Below are 18,319 nucleotides of genomic sequence, written 5' to 3' on the forward strand. Positions count from 1 at the left end.
ACAAATATTCACTTACAATTATTTAATTAATTTTAAATTTGTAGTTACACTACTAAATGTATAAAATCCCACAATTGAATGAATTCAGTGGTTACAATAGCTTAGAGATGAATAACCCACAATATTTTTATGTTTCTCATGGTTGTTCCCTAATGTGGAGTTATGATGGTTGAGTTATGATGCTTGACATGTGTTTTGGTTAGAAAACCTATATCATGAGTGATTAATTTTGAATTGAAATTTTAAATTATGCATTAACAAAATATTATAGATTTATTAATTAACTAATATTTATTTATAGTTTTAATAAAATTTAGCATCACTATCTATTTATATATATAATAATAAAAAATTAATAATTTTTAATAAGATTAAATTTATAAAATATTTTACAAATTTTAAAAATAAGAATATTAAAAAAATTAGTATTAAAAAAATAAATAAGATATTATAATCAAAATATTGAAATTTAAATTTAAAAGATATTAAAGCAAAAACTACATAGTAGCCAAAAACTATATAGTAGCTAGTATTTGTTGAGATTAAATATAGTTTAATTAAATTATAATAAAATATTTTATAGTTGAATTTCATTACCCAAAAGATAAATGATATATGGTTGAATATCATTATCAAAAATTAAGAAATATGATTAATTAATATTAACTATATATATATATATATATATATATATATATATATTAAATTGAAAATAAAGATTAAAAACTATAATTCATGAAAAGAAAAAAGAAAAAAAAAAGATTGGTAACTAACATAAATGGAAGTTACTAGAAAACTCATAATAAAACCATCGATCATCTTACAAATAAATAAATTTAAATAATAATAAAAATGACGAAAAATGAATTCTTAGTATTAAAGTATGAATAAGTGGAAAAAAAAATTTGATCGAAGAAAAATTAATACACAAACAAAACAAAATTAAATATGTATGGGAAATATTATAAATTAAATACATACGAAAAATATAATAATAAGAAACAAATATCCAAATAAATAATTTTCAGATATATTTAGAAAACCCAAAAAAAAAACCTCATTTAAATGGTTATACCCAAAAGCTCCATTGACTTGTGAATGAAAGTTCAACCTATGTGTTTAATATGAAAATGAAAAAGGATTTGTAGAGAGTATCAAAATAAAGTAGATATTTGGATAAATTTATTTTACCAATTAGACAATGAGGAATAGGGTATGATAATATGGTGTTTTAGGAAGTTTGTAATTAAATTAAGAATAATAATAAGATATATTATTGTTTTAAGTGTGACTTTTTGAAAAGTTTTATTATTTCTTTACGATCTAATTTGTCTAAAATCTATTAGGGATTCATTTAAATCACAAGTTTGATATGTGAACTGTTCACAATCGAAGTACCCATCAAGTTTCTGAGGGTGTTGAATCTATATATGTAGTGGAGAAACTAGTTTAGACAACACAAATCAAAATTTTAATCGGCAGAAAACTCCAAAAGGTGTACTTAAAGAGTACTCCCTCCATTGTTTCATTGTTCCAACAATGGTGATACGTTAAATCATGCTCCAAATGGGGCTATATATTGCACATGCACCCTCGTTTTAACAACACAAGTGATTCTTTCATGTCTTTCTTATTAATATGTCCACTTGTAAAAACTTCTTTCGCAATACTTATTTTTATCCAAGGGTTGGAGGAGTCTTTTAATCACTACAATTCAAAATATTCTAAAATGTGATAGCCATATTTTAAACTCAAAATATTTACTTTTAAAGTTGTATCATATTTTAAGTTATTTAGTTTTAAAATTGTGTCTTATTTTAAATTATATTATAAGGCATTTTGAAATAGTGATTAAACTTATAATTATAAGTAAAAAAAGTTATAATGAAAATGTTCTATAACTTATAAATAAGTAAATCAAATTCCCGTTAAAAAGTTAAAAAATTCCAAAATATAGATGAATTAAACATAAAACATATTGGTAAAACACTCTAAGAGTATATAACTATGTGTTAGATGTGATGTCACATAAATCCTATGTATTGCTAATAATAAATAGAATTAATCCCTGTCAAGCAAAGTAGGGGTCCACCTTATTTGCAAATTTCACCATATATCCCCACGAATAAAAAGGAGAAATATAGCAATTAAGGATTTCACTAAAGGCTGATAAACATCCAATACATCAAAGCTCTTTCCTGTAAACTAATGATTATTAACGTGTGTTAGTATTTTAGATACAGATGGGTAGTTGATGCATACACGATTGGACATACGTTATAAGGGTTTTCCTCAATTAGTTTTTTTTAATATATGTCAATATTGTTAATTTTTAGTATAGACATTCTTCACGTTCCTTTCGGGTCTCATTATGCCGAAACCCCAAGTCGCCTTAACATGATTGAGATGTCGGTGTAGAAATTTCGGATATCTGCATTGAGTGAAGCGCGTTGTCAGGGTGCAACCTACACGAAGGTATTATATATATTTCCCGGCCCTTCTTTTCTCAGCTCTCCGGATTGTTAAAATAATGTATATCAATGGTGGTCCAGCTAGTGGTGTTACGGATGACCCAACCAAATGGAACAGAGAAAATAAACTCTTAATGATGAAGGCCACATAAAGTCTACCTTAACGACAACATGAACTCGTAGAACGTCAATGACCATGCTCTTTTCCCATTTCTATTTTACATTATTTTTATTTTACACCTTCGTCTATGTAGTAGGCACTAGCCCACACGTATTCAATCTGGATTCAACTGGTGCTTCTACACTGTAGGGGAAGAATCACGACTCTGCTGGCTCTTCTTCTCGTTTCATCCGAGTTATCTTATTCCATCACAATCATTTCATCAGAATTAAATTATTCAAGCACGAGCGATCCAGAACTTTGAACCTACCAGCCCCGTGTTTCCCTTATGAAATAAGCCAAGGAAAGTCTTCATCTCATCGTATGTGCAGTGACCTGCCTCAACCAAACGCTTTGTCTCAAGTTCGACTGGAAGGCGCTGCTTCGCCATAGAATTGGAACAAAAGAGGCCCTGTAAGTCCTCCGCCTGCGGATGGCAGTTGACGTACTGTCAAGGTGGCGACAGAGTTTTACTGCGAAAAGCTAACCTCGGAAAGGTGCAACACCAGACGTTGTATGCTGGAATCTAATGGATAGAGTACTAAACTATCCGGGTCGCCTTTATACATGTTCGGACACCTCGGGTCCTCGCTATGGTTTGCATACTAAGGGGTGAATCATCCCATAGTCAAAGGAGTTGCCTTTGGAAAAATTGAAACACAACCACGGGGGCCCACCTACCCGGGGTGGGGTTCTCGAACCTGTCTCAGTCTCAGGTTCTTGTCCCCAAGTACGGGAACTTTTCAGAAGAATGCATAAGAACTAGGATCTTTTATGAAAAACCCGGTTTTTATTAAAAAAAAAATAGTTTCTTTTGTCTTGTACAGAGATGATGGGTACTTGGAACCGCAAAATAGGGTTTTTTGGTTCATTTTTGTTTATTTTCAAAATTTTAAATAATTTAACGGGCTTCTCTAATATTTCAAGTAGCTAGTTCTTTATCTTGGGAGAAGAATTGGAGTACTTATGTCTTTATCTATTCAGTAGAGAGAAACAAGTTGGGCTCAAAGAAGGAAAAGAGTTTAGTGTACATTCATAGCACACTTCATCTCATATCTCGAAAAGACCCTTGGTACAAGTAGGGTTCTTTCAAGAGATGGGACCAATACATAGATGAGGTTATGTATGTGGACAAGGAGATACAACTAGATGGCCTTATTGAGCTACCTCCAGTTGTTATGGATGAGCAAGAGCCTCAAGATGAGAGTGATTCCTACCTAGAGAGCATGCTAACTGAAAATCTGAGTGATGTTGATGACATGGATGCTGATTACATGGCTTGAGGAAGGCATTGTTCACTATTAGCTATATTTATTTTAGTATTTTAAAATTTCCTAGTTCATATTTGGAGATGCCTTAAGGAAAACTTTGGATGTAGTATGACAATGGACATTAATGATGATTCTTATTAATATGTGAACTCCAATTCGTAGTTGGTATCCAACTAGAAATTTTAAAATTTCAATGTGAATGTTGAATGTTCAACTATGTGCATGTTTAAATCTTTAAAGTTTTAATCATAAATATTTTAGTTTTCTTGTTTAAAATTGAAAAATATACAAATTCATATATATATATATATATATATATCCCTGAAGAACCCATGCACCCCGTTTAAAAAAATGGCATACTTGTCACCTTCCCTGAACCCTTGTTTCCTGGCAACATAGGGGCCAACTAAGCACAATTAAGGGAACCTCGGCTTGGTAGGATAGATGGACCAAGTAAAGTGGGACAACTAGGTAGCCCTAGCATGATTTGGGATGACTTGATGGAAAAATTGTTGAGAAGTCATCAAAATGAAGCAAGATGATGGATAATATTTTGGGTTCACCTTAGAGTGAAGGGAGTTGCAAGTGCATATATTATAAGAGAAAATGTGTCATTCCAAAAGTTTTGAAGTTGCAAGATGGAAGCAAAGATGGAAGCTTGTCCTTGCTCGAAGGGTTGAATTGATGGTTTTTGTAAGTGGCTTGCCATATGTTTGCATTGTGTAACTATAGTATGGAGATGAGCCACATGAAAAATGTCCATGCTCCTATGTTGTAGTTATAACATATTTCTTTAACTCCAACACACCTACCTTGGGTGCCACCCATCCTTGGGTTTCTTTACATGTATATGTGTGTTGTGGTTGCTTTACTTCGTTGGATGTTATTATTCTTTGTGTTCATTAAATTATACTATTAGCTAATTATTGCTAGAATGTTTTAAAATTATGGCTAAATTTATGCCTATTCTTGGACGGATTAAGATGTGTTGGACATGGCTATGCATATAATTATTGCATCTTAAAATTAATATGTGAGTATATTTTAGGTTAAGTGGTGTAGTCTAATTATAATAGGCACAAATTGGTCAAGCCACTTGAGGCAAGGCAATGCCACACAATTGGAGATGATGAAAAGGCAAGGCAATGCCACACAATTGGAGATGATGAAAAGAAAAAATTTGGGGAAGTCGTTTAAGTCTTCAACAATTTTTATTAGAGCTCAACTTCTTTGTGAAGTTGATCTTAGATGTTTTTTGGATGATATACACTATGTTTTAGAAGAAAGTAGTAAGTTGGGTGGTGGTTTAACTTGTTGAAGAAATCCTTGCAATTTCCCTTTGGCTAATAAGTCACTGGAAAGGTTCAAGTGCTCATTGAAACAACATCTAACACATATGTTGGAGCAACCCCCTCAAGAGTGGTTGTTTGGAATAGTGCCAACAATAATTTGAGGTTGGGTTCATCGTGGTCATCTTTTAAGACCATGTTGAATGTGAAGGAAGGTCAAGCTATAGAAATTGTAGAGTTACTGTGTTATTTTGTACTCATGATAAGGAATAGATTTTGGGCTATTTTGTTTTATTATAAATTACAAACCTATAAGTACTTTTCTTATAAATTGAAAAGCTTCCTAATGTATCTTTCCTTTATTAGAAGCTTCCATAATTATTGCATTTTACTTAAATTTATTCAAATCTACGTTCAACGAAGTCTTTTATATACAACTATGTTACAAAAAAATTATACAAATAAGTATTTCTATAAAGTTTAGATAAAACATATACATGAACATGTATAAACTAATTCTTAATCCAATGGACTAGAGAACACCCACAAACACTTAGTAGAGAGGAAACCTTGTCACTCAATCTACATAGATTTATTAGTATTGTGTTCTCTTGGATAGAATTGTGTTGCTTAGCATTTTGTTATGTATGCATGGCCCATGTTTGAACTATGCATGACTAGTGTGCACCCTAAAATATTTTATTACAAAATTGACTTAAAATGCTTTGAAAAAATCACGAAACAATTTTCTTCATTTATTATATGATGTGATAGAAATTTAGAAAATGATTACAAACCATTCGAAGAATATATAATCCAATTTTTTCAATGTGTTAAACTTAAAATGGTATATGGATTAGCTTTTAATTAGCCATTATACATAGAATTTGAATAACGTCTCATGGACAACATTGTAAAACATATGTATAAAACATTTGTCTTAAAACCTAATGTAGTATATGGATAAACCTTTAGCCATTGAATATAGAATTTGAATTAAGACTTCTAAGCACCGTTATAAAATATATAATCAATAAACATTAGTGTAATGAAATCATTATAGTATTTTTTAGTTTTTTTTTTGGGTAAACATCTTTGTCTAGTTTTTTTGATATCTAGTAAAAAAAATTGGGAAACTTGTAGTTTTAACTTGTTGGGTCTAACAAGATTTGAGTGTTTTGGCGATTTTTGTTGAATTTGACTAAAAATTATGAAAATTGTAACTTTATGTCATTGGGTATTTACAATTTAAATACTTTAAAAAAAATTCATAATAATTAATTCATTAATATATTAAAAATTGCAATTTAAATAATATAAAAGTACAATCTCACTGAAAATTAGGTTACCAAATTCTTAAATCTTAAATCAATCCTCTGACCAAAATGCTTGAAATGTTAAGAAAGGTTAGTAAGCAATGTTGGATAGTGGTACAACATATGTCAGGTTGTACAGATCTCCTTACATTGTAAAATCTCAAATTTTACTACCAATCTCACTATCCGTGGAAATGAAATTGTCAACCATGAACAAGAAATATCACGCTTTTTGTGATAAACTTGTACCTAATAAAACATCGTGAAAGGCAACTAGTTACAGGAAATTTGACCCATGGATTATAGAGGCTCCTGTAAGTTTTGATAGACATGAAGGCGATTAAATTTATTAGTATGTCCACACGGAAACGTTGGAGAGTCTTTTATATGGTAGGTGAAAGAAGATTCTACGTAATCACTTAAGACATTGTACCTCCCCTTCTATTAATTAATGATCATCCTCAACCATATTGACGATAATAATTAAGGGAGTTAGCTAATGGAGAATCAAGAAACAATACGGTACACATATTTCTATAAATTTTTGTGTAACATTGTAAGATAAGATTGGGAAGATTCGGATTTGGAATTTGGAGAGATTCAAGGTTTAGGAGGTATGCAACTTGAATGAGGATTGAAGTTGATGCTAGGGTTTTGCATTAGGGTTCCATGGCAGGATGTGCAGGGGGGAGCACCGCTCCCTCCTACAGTCAGGGAGTCACAGAAGGAGGCAAGGAAGCAGGAAGGACGCATTTCAAAAAACTGTTGAGAAAGATTTTAGAAGCAAGAGGGAAGGAGACAGTTGAAAGAAAGGAATCCCAGGATTAGGAAGGGAATCAACAGGAAACAAGTAAAGAAAAGGAGAAGGGAGGCAGAAGTGGAAAAACAACTTCCACAAGAACTACGGAGTTTGTGAACCTAAATCGAGCATCATTCCCCAGGTTGTATTCAGTGATCTTGCGATTCAAGCGCACAGGGACCATATGAAATAACATGCGATCTTTTGTAAGTTCATGGGGTTATGGCCAACGAAGAGGGCTTTACACATCTAGATTAGGAGCCATTGGAAGCCAAAGGGAGAAATACATTTACATCTGGGTTCTAAGGGCTTCTTCATGGTGGTGTTCACGAACCTAGAGGACAAAGATAGAGTGTTTAAAGGGGGGTCTTATTTCTATGTTGCGGTAGGACTCTACATGCGGCCATGGATGATGAAATTTGTCTCAGAATGTGAAAAATTTACATCTGTATCAATTTGGATAAGACTATACTCACTACCTCTGGATTATTAGCTCCCAGAATCTTTGAAAACCATAGGCAACAAGCTGGGGCATTTTCTGAAGATATCAGAGGCAACTCTCAAAGGTAAATATACCTCCTTTGCCTGAATATGTGTGGAAATGGATCTATCTGGAGCCCTTCCGGAAGCAATAATTTTAGAGGTATATGATGAAGATTGGGTGCAAATGGTGGACTATGAGCACATACCTTTTAGGTGCCACAAATGTCATGAACACGACCATCTGTTTAGAGACTACCAAACAAACAATATGGAAGGCAATGGGAAAACACCTTTGGATAGAGATCACGAGGGTTTCACCAAGGTTAGGGCCAAAGGGAAAGGGGGTAAACTTCCACACAAGAAAAGCAGTGAAGACAAAAATACAAGACACAATAGTTTCAAAATCCTAGAGGAAGTAGAGGAGAACGTGGAGACAGTCCAGGACAGGGAGAACGCATCCAAGGAGCAGGAAATGAAAGCTGAAATGGAAGATATCACAGTAAACAACCAGCAGAAGGAGGATATACCAAGTTGCATGGAGATCAATAAAGACTATGAGATGACTTCAAGTGAGGCAGGAACAGAGGACCATGAACTACAAGAGATTCTAGACAGGGAAAATCTAGATCTAGAACTATTTCTGGAACAAGGCAGGAACAAAGGAGTGGACTCCTTGCCAAAATAAGACTATGATCGAGTTCAACAGCTCCTTCTATGGAGGGCACAATTGAAGGGAAGTAGTGTCAAGAGAAACCACGAAAGCCAGGAGCAAAGTGGGGTCAAAATTATGGAGAACTCACGGGCACAAACTCCAAAGAACCCAAGAAGGAAAAGAGGAAGGAAAAGAAAGAATGAACTACTAAAAGAATGTGGAAAACTACTGATTAACTTAGGTAAGATGAAATATCTTACCAGCTATTCCTTTACTAACCTTTCTTAATGAAGCTTATAACATGGAACATTAGATGTTTAGGTAGTAGAAGGAAACAAAGGAATCTGAGTAACAGAATTAAAGAAGAAAAACCAGACATGGTCTTTATTTAGGAGATCAAATGTTCAATGGAGAAAATAAGAGAAATTCATAACTCGGCAGGTAGGATTCTTATGCTGTGGGATCCACAAACATTTGGAATCCTGGATGCTGAAGCATCCAGGAACTATCTATCTTTGGTATGCAGTTTGGTAGGAGATAAGGAAATGTATATGATAACAAATGTTTATGGACCTCAGAAGTAAGTAGATAAAATCAAGCTTCTTACCTCCCTAGAACATCTAAGAGCATGATATCCCAATATGTCTTGGATAGTTGTAGGTGATTTCAATATGATAAGATCTCTTTCAAAAAAAAAGGGAGGCACTAGACAGCTAGGCAGAGATTCTGAAGCCTTCCAAGATTTCATCATGAACATGGGACTAGTGGATACCGAGACAATAAATGGAACCTTCACGTGGAACAACAAAAGGGGAGGGGCTTCTCAAGTGGCTTCAAAACATGATAGATTTATTGTGTCTAAGGATCTCCTCCTCACAGGACCTGCCATCACTGTGTCCATTCTACCCATTGGAGGTTCGGATCATTAGCCAGTTCAGCTAGAAGCTACTTTTATAGGCACTCTGAGGAACACGCCCTTCAGATTTGAGAATGCCTGGCTCTCACACCCCAAATTCACTAGTAACATTGACAAATGGTGGCAAGAGGATCTGAATATTCAGGGCACTAAAATGTACATGCTCCAACAGAGACTGAAATATATTAAATCCAAACTTAAAGCTTGGAACAAAAAGGAATTTTGCGATATTATCAAGGCTAGAATTGAGACTGAACAGAAACTCCAGGAAATCAATCAGATCAATATCACATAGGGCTTCAATGAAGAGAGGCAAAAGCTAACTAATTCTTTGGAGGAATAATGGGAGGATCGATGCCTACAAGAGGAAACATTCTGGAGACAGAAATCCAGGATTCAATGGATCAAAGAGGGACAAAGAAATACTAAGTTCTTCCACAAATCCACTATGGTCCATAGGGCACATAATAGAATCACAAAGATTAAGGATTCTAAGGGTGTTGAGCTTGCCTCCCACAAGGACATGGAATCAAATCTAGTACAACACTTCTCTAATATTGCAAAGGAGCTAGTGGAGGATAGATCTAGGTTCATTAATCAGTTCACCCAACATATCCCCAAGCTGGTCACTAGAGAGGACAACCACAATCTCAATAGGCCAGTCTTGGAAGAGGAGGTCAGTGAGGTGATCAAGGAAATGCAAAGTGGAAAAGAACCGGGCCCGAATTGATTCAATGTTGATTTCTTCAAATCCTACTGGGATACAGTCAAACAGGATATCATCGAAGTTATGGAAGACTCTAGAAAATACAAAAAGGTTCTGAAAACACTGAATGCTTCCTTCATAGCTTTAATCCCCAAAAGGGAAAATGATATGACTCTGGATGGATTTAGACCCATAGCCTTATGTAATGTGGTGTATAAAATCTTCTCTAAGGTGGTAGCCAATAGACTCAAGCCCCTACTACCTTCCCTCATCTCGTAAGAGCAAACAGGCTATGTGGAAGGACGACAAATTCTCAACAACATCATCCAAGCACATGAGGTGGTACACTCTCTCAAAAGCAACAAGCAAGAAGGCATGATTATTTAGTTGGACATTGTGAAAGCCTATGACAAACTCAGCTAGTCTTATAGCAAAGCTACTCTGAAAGCATATGATTTTGATCAAAATTGGATAAGATGGGTTATGGCACTAGTCACCACGACCAACTTTTCCATTTTTCTTAATGGAGCCCCTTCAAATACATTCGCACCTTCCAGAGGGCTCAGTCAAGGCGAACGTCTCTCCCCTTTCCTCTTTGTCCTCATGATGGAAGGGCTAGGCAGGGCAAGTAGAATGGCAAATGTTGAAGGTCAAATTCAGGGGATCAACCTCACCTCGAATGGATAGGCTAATACTCTTCAGCAATTTATGGATGAAGGTAAGCCAAAATAATTCCAAAGTTATTTTCTTTAACACAAATATTACTACACAAAGAAACATTACCAGAATTCTTGGTTTTCAAAGGGATTAGTTGCCTTCCAAATATCTTGGTATTCCTCTTACTGATAAAACTCTTAGAAGAAAATATGGGAACAAATTTTAAATAAACTTCAGGACAAAATCAGAAAATGGACATGCAGATCTTTAAACTTAGCAGGGTGACTTGTGCTCACACAGGTGGTCTTGCAAGCCATTCCCATTTTCTTGTTTGCAGTTATCGTTGATCCTCAAGGCATTAAGTCGTAGATAAGGAAAATTCAAAGGCACTTTCTATGGGGTAGAGGGGAAGAGAAAAAAAGGTGGGCCTTAGTTGCCTGGGACAAGATCTGCAAGCCCAAAAGCCATGGTGCCTTGGGGTTGCATGATCCGGAAACTCTCAGTAAAGTTTCAGGAGCTAAGATTTGGTGGCAATGGATCACGGAGCTGAATGCCCCCTGGGCCAAGCTTTGGAAACAAAAGTACACCAAGCATTGGCAGGAAAAGAATCTTATTAGAATGACAAGAAAAATCAGAGGATAACAGATATGGAACCTTGCATGGGAGAACAAAAGCATTGTTCAGTAGCATTGTTTTTGGGAAATCCAAGCAGGGGACCGAGCTCGATTCTAGGAGGACAGCTGGCAACAGGAACCCATCCTCAATAGGTTTGACCTAGTAGCCCTCAAGAGAGACACAGATAGCAAAGGCCTATTAATGGTAAAATATTTCTGGGACCAAGGAAGGAACAATGAAAAATGGAGGAAGTGGAAGGAACTAAGTTACAGTGATGAGAATCCTTTGAAGGCCATTGCAGAGGCTCTCACCATGGACTTAAAGCACAGACAGATTTTGGTTTCCTCCTCACATGACCTGTTAATATGGGGGAAGAATAATGAAGGTAACTTTAACGTCAAAGAGGCAAAACAAGCAATCACAGGATTCAACTTTGTAAATGCTGATAAAGTATGGAAGGAACTTTGGTAAAGTCCTCACTTGATGAAAATAAAGCTATTTATCTGCCTTGTGCATCAAAGGAAGATCCTAACTTGGGAAAACCTCCTAAAGAAAGGTTTCATTGGCCCTTCCAAATGTCACCTATGTGGCTCACATGAGGAAATGATTGAACACCTGCTCAACCTCTGCTCTTTTTGTGCTAAGGTATGGGACTGGGTGGCATCAATCTTCCGACAAACCGACAGAGGCAATCTCACCATATCCAACACTCTAAAAAACTGGAGGAAGAACTTCTCAAAGAATGAGATCATCAACAAAGCTTGGATGCTAGTACCAGGGTTTGTTATCTAGAATGTTTGGAAGAACGCAATAGACGGATCTTCACAAATAAAGCTCACGGACCCTAGCATATAATCAATCAAATTCTAATACAGCTTAAAGAAATAGTTAAGAGCCTTTTGAGGTAAATTCCCATGAATCCTCCTTTGCCTCACGAGGAGATTATTATTCTTAATTTGGGTCTTCAATCCATCAATCCTTAAGGAATAAGGAAGGAAGTGGGAACAATTAACATAGGGGCCAATAGATGGTAGCCCCCTCCTCAGGGCTTCTTCAAAGTAAACATTGATGGAGCTTCTAAGGGCAATACAGGGGATGCTAGCTTTGGTGGTGCTATAAGAGATGCTTAGGGGCACACAAAATACATCTTCCATGGCCACTTGGAAAAGGGTACCAATAACATGGCTAAACTTCTGGCTTTAGATCAATGCTTGGAAATCCTGGTGGAGGCAAATTTACAGAATGTTATCATTGAAACAAATTCGGATTTAATCATTAGAGCAGCCAAGAAGATTCAAAATGGAACTTCACCAGATAAAGTGTCAAATCACTGGAAGCTACTATAGATTTTTCACCATATCCACTCTCACTTGTAGACCCTTAAAAAAATTAGATTTGTTCATGTTAGAAGGAAGGAAAATATGCTTGTAGATCATTTGGCCAATGAAGGTGTGGCTAATAAGGACAAGGATTCTCAGCATGCATGGGAGTCTTTACCTGAAGGGAAACTGCGAGAGGACTGTTTCATCCTAGCAACCAAAGATTGGGATTTGTGGATGAACAATGTTGATTGAAGGGATTCAGGAGACAAAAGTGAGGATGATATCACCTAATTTGTCTATGAGTTTGGGATATGGTTGCTCTCCACAATTTTGTTAACTTTTGGATGAATGATGAAGGTTTCAAGTCGGGTAATGACAAAAAACGGACTGCCTGGGTGTATTTGGCTTAGCGGGTTTCTGTTGGTGACCCCAGGTCGAAGGCTCAGCAAGGTCTACGGGAATGTTCTGGCTCTTTCGCGAAACCACGATCTTAATACCATAAGTGGTATTTTGTGCCAAACTCAGATGGTATCTGGTATTTTGGTAGGTGCATGCGATTCCACTCAATGGGTAACATGTGGCATCAAGAGGTGAGAGAGAACCGCTTTCATCACGTGGTTAACCTCTGCGCTTCTCGTCCGTGTGATATCCCTGATCACTGCTGGATCAGGATTATGTTTTCAATGACTGAGATGGGTCATGCTTGTCACCTTAGAGTTCCAGGCTTGTTGCTGATTATTAGACCCAGTTTAGAGTTGTGGTCGGGTCCATGTGCAAGGGGCAGTGGGGTCCACTGTGGGTCCCTGTATGCGCCCTGGGTGTACCTCGAAACCATGAACACAAAACCCCAAAACCTTATATGGTATATCGCGCGGGACATGGCTGGTATCTGGTATTGTGGAAGATGCATGCGATTCCACTTAGGGGGTAACACGTGGCAACAAAAGGTGAGAGAAAACTACTCTTATTGCGCGATTAACCTTCGTGCTTCTCGTCTGTGCGATATCCCCACTGGCCATTGGTTCGGGACTTTACTTTCAACAACTGGGATTGGTTATGCTTGTTACACGATTGTGGGTGTCTTTGATTGTGGGCCATTGGATCGGGGTTATGTATTCAAAAGCAAGGTTTTGGTTTCGTGGACTTTTATTGTTGTCTCCAGGTTCGTCTTGTGGATGTAGTAGGAACCATTTTGAGCTGTTTGTAGGAATCTCTTTGAGCTTCGGTCCCTAGTTTTTTATCGCCCCTGCTATCTGGGGTACTCTGTATATTATGTAATTTGATCAGATTAATAGAAGGTTCATCTCTTACTTATCAAAAAAAGATTGCGAAGATTCCGCAGTTATCGGGATCCTCGGTCATATTGACCATAACAATCAAGGGGTACGCTAATGGAAGACCAAGAAACAATACAGTAAAGCTATGTCTATAAACCGATGTGCAAGGTTGGACTTGGATCATTCAACGGTTATTATTTTACTGTGCATACACCTTTGTAGTTGCATGCAGATATTTTCCACCGAACATATGTCAATTTTGCTGATGTCTACATCTTTTGGATGGGATCATGTAGAAGCCCCGAAACTTCTTCCATTGACTTGAATATTCTCTCTCGATTTTGTGATGATTCGACTATCAGCGTAGAAATCTTAGCCATCTACATTGGCTTGAAGCCCGTGAATTACGTGAAGATTTTGCAAAAAATTGCTTGCGCCTTCCCTTCAAAGTTTAATGGATTGAAATAGAACATTTCTTCCATTATTTTCATGAACATTAATTTGTTTTACAAATTATATTTTTGTTTTGTATTGGTTTGGAATTTGATTAGGACTCAAAGAGAACATTTATGTGGACTAGGATGATTCATTTTCATTTTGTTAATTATTTTAACTAAAATTTCGTTGTTTTATGTTTGTCGGTTCTTTTTAGAATTTGGGATAGTAAGATACATATTTTTTTACTAATATTTTAGTCATAATATATTTTACTAAAAATAATTTTCATTAATATTTTAAGTTAAAATATATTTTTGAATGTATCAAAAGATTACTGGTAATTTAATCAATTTAAATTTATCAATTTATACAAAAATATTAATAAAAGAAAATATTTTTCATTAATATTTTAGTTAAAATATATTTTTGAATGTATAAAAAGATTATTGATAATTTAATCAATATAAATTTAATAATTTGAATTTATCAACTTATACAGAAATACTAATAAAAAAAATTCACTAATATTTGTGGGTATTTCTTTATTTTACTTGCTAACTATTTTAAAATCTTTATATTTTACTTAAATTTTAGAACCATGGATTTGTTAATTGACTTAAAAGGTTTTTTTAATATAAGTAGAGAACTTTTTAACTCATTTATCAAATTGATTTTTAGTTATATCTATATCTATATATATATATATATATATATATATATATATATATATATATATATATATATATATATATATATATATATATATAGAGAGAGAGAGAGAGAGAGAGAGAGAGAGAGAGAGAGAGAGAGATGCCAATTTGATGACTAAAAAATTCTGTCTAACTATTTAGAGAACATTTTAACTAACTTATCAAATTGAACTTTCTAAAAATCAAGCAAAATGTGCCGATTTTAAAATGGTTAGTAAGTAAAATAAGGAAAATACCCATAAATATCCATCAAATTTAATCTTCGAGTGCAATATAAGAATTTTTTTTTTACTTATAATTTGTGTAAGTTTATAGATTTAAATTGTTAAACTTATATACATATATATATCTATATATATATATATATATATATATATATATATATATATATATATATATATATATATATATATATAATCGATTCCAAATAAAATTGAAAAAAATAAAATAAAATAATTCAACTATAGAATGTCCCCTAGAGTTGAGACTCCAAAATAAGTATAGGCTTACTCACACTATATATATAAGCAATTCCAAATAGGAATAAAAAAAATACAATAAAGTAATTGAACCATAAAAAGTATCCATAGCATTGAGACTCCAAAATAAGTATAGACTTGGTCACAGTGGATTTTTGAATGTATTACGAAAATTCAATCTTTTTATCTGCCTACATTAAGCAATGCTACAATGTGCACACTTAAGACTAAAGCCTAAATATTAAAGCTTAAAGGTTGAGACTCATCTGGCATGCCCATACCCTTGAGCCATTCGTATTTTATATAAAACATTAATTTAGAAGATAAAGCAATCAAAATGAAGGGTTTTTTAGTTGCCTATAAAAATAATAGAATTAAATTTTCTTGTTTGCATTAGTGAAATACTTATTTTCTATTTGATATTGAGAGTTTCTATGTAGTTTCTTTAGTATTATCATGTTGTTGATAGATCTTGGTTTTATAAAATAGATGCTTTTTTAGTTTGATTAAAAAAGGGATCTATTTCGTAGTTGGATTTTGAAGTATCAATTGTTTGGTTTCCATGGCTATATATGAACATTCAATGCATTTATATGTGGATTAGAATGCAACTAGGTTTGTGTCTTGGGGGGACTTATGGGACACTGCCCTTTTTACTTATCGAAAATATATGATTTTCTCAAAATACATGTCTCGTGTAGGTTCAAACTTGTTTTATTATATATAAAATCTTCTTTCAAACTAACTCATCATGTGGAAAATTGAGATTGATTGTTCATTTTCAAAATACATTATAGTTAATAGATTTAACTAACCTGATTTATAAGATCTTTAAACAATGATGATATATGATTTTAGTTATTTTATACTAATTTTGTAATAAAACTGCACATTATTACATATATTTAATCGTATATAAATATTATATTTTTATTTATAATTCTATTTTGTTGAATAGTATTTATGATGAAGTTAAAAGTATAATATTTTTTAACAACAAAAAGTTAGCAAAAACAAGTAGAAATTATATATATATATTGATTTTAAAAAAATTATATAATTTGACGAATAAAATACTCGGCTTAGAATTTTTTTTGTTTAATGTTTTCAAGATAGCATGCATATATATATATATATATATATATATATATATATATATATATATATATATATATATATATATATATATATATATATATATATATATATAACAGTAATTTTGAAGAAAAACTATGTAATTTGACGAATAGGTCTAGCCGTCAAATTTATACCTTACATGTTTTTTTCTCAAAGTTATCAAGGTAACCAATATTTATAGAGCTATAGCTCAATTAATGCATAGGGAAGCAATATATGTCACTCATTAGATTTTGTACTTAGCTAAATCTAACCATTAACATATGCTACTCTATACATTAATGGAACCATAACTCCAAAAATATTGATAACCATTCCTAATTTATGAATGTTAAACACATAATACATTCAATTTAACTGTAAAGTTGTATGTCACTCGAGCTCTAGGAAATGGTCTGTCAGGTGACCCACCACACAAAATATTAGAAACTTTTAAATTATGAAGTCCACCAAAACTCTACGTTAACCCAAATATTAGCTCGTAGCATGACAACTGTCGTCCTCTTTTCACATTACTTCTGCATAATTTAGTTGACACTTCTGGTTGATATGGTAGGCATTGGTCCACATGTATCCACTCCTTATAAAAGTTTCATATACTACTCCTGTTTGGTCTAGGAATTAGAACTACGACCCTCCTCTTGTTTCATCTGATTTATCAAATCCTAACATGAGCGATTCAGCACTTCGGATTACAGGGTAGCTCCCTGCTTCACTTCTTGAGAGAAGATAAAGAAAGTCCTCAACTAAACACATGTGCTTCCACATGCCTCAACCAAATTCTCTGCCAAAGTTAGAGACTATTTCGAGTCGCAAGCGGCTGACACAAAAGAAGAGCAAAGGAGGCCCGAAAGGTAGAGTCGATCTAGAATTACAAGAGCTAAAAGGTCTTATGGAGCTTGGCTTCGAGTTCAGAAAGGACCAATTCACCCCGCGACTACTGAGTCTTCTTCCTGGATTGAAGCGATTATCCGACCATGAAAATTTCACCAAGAATTTAGGGTTTCAGGAATCTCCTTTGGAAAACTGGGAACTGCCAAACCCAAATACAACAGATGTGGATATAAAAGAACATCTCAAGCTCTGGGCTCGTTCTGTAGCTTCAACACTGAAGGACTCTTACTAGCAGCAAGTCAACACTTCTATCGAAAACACAACCATTGTATTTCACTTGATCTTCTGTGACTGGTAGAGAAAGGGAATGGTTCAGTGAATTTTACAAGCCTTGTGACTCTCTCGGTGTGAAGAAAACTCAGATCCCAGTGATACTTCCAACCAGGGATATTCACAGCCATGGTTTAATTATATTGGATGGTTGAAATGATGTGATTATATCGAGGGCATTAACTTGTTTGGTGATGCATAGTATTCGATAATAGGACATCTTTCCCGCCTTGTAATGGGACATTTTTTTCACTAGTAACAGTTAACTTGTAACTGTTACGATGTTTAATTATGTCGATAGGCGTTGCTCCTATTGGAGTTAGGCACTTTAATCATTTTCTTAATTAATTTTTTTGATCGGATGGCCTAAATTGAAAGATGCCAGTATATTTTAGTGGTTGCCACTATATCAATGGATAGAATTCACACCACTAACTTATTTGCATGTCTAAATCAC

Source organism: Pinus tabuliformis, chromosome 2_2 (genome assembly GCF_031772625.1).
Source record: "Pinus tabuliformis cultivar Carrire ecotype Pingquan chromosome 2_2, CPIR1, whole genome shotgun sequence".
Classification (NCBI taxonomy): domain Eukaryota; kingdom Viridiplantae; phylum Streptophyta; class Pinopsida; order Pinales; family Pinaceae; genus Pinus; species Pinus tabuliformis.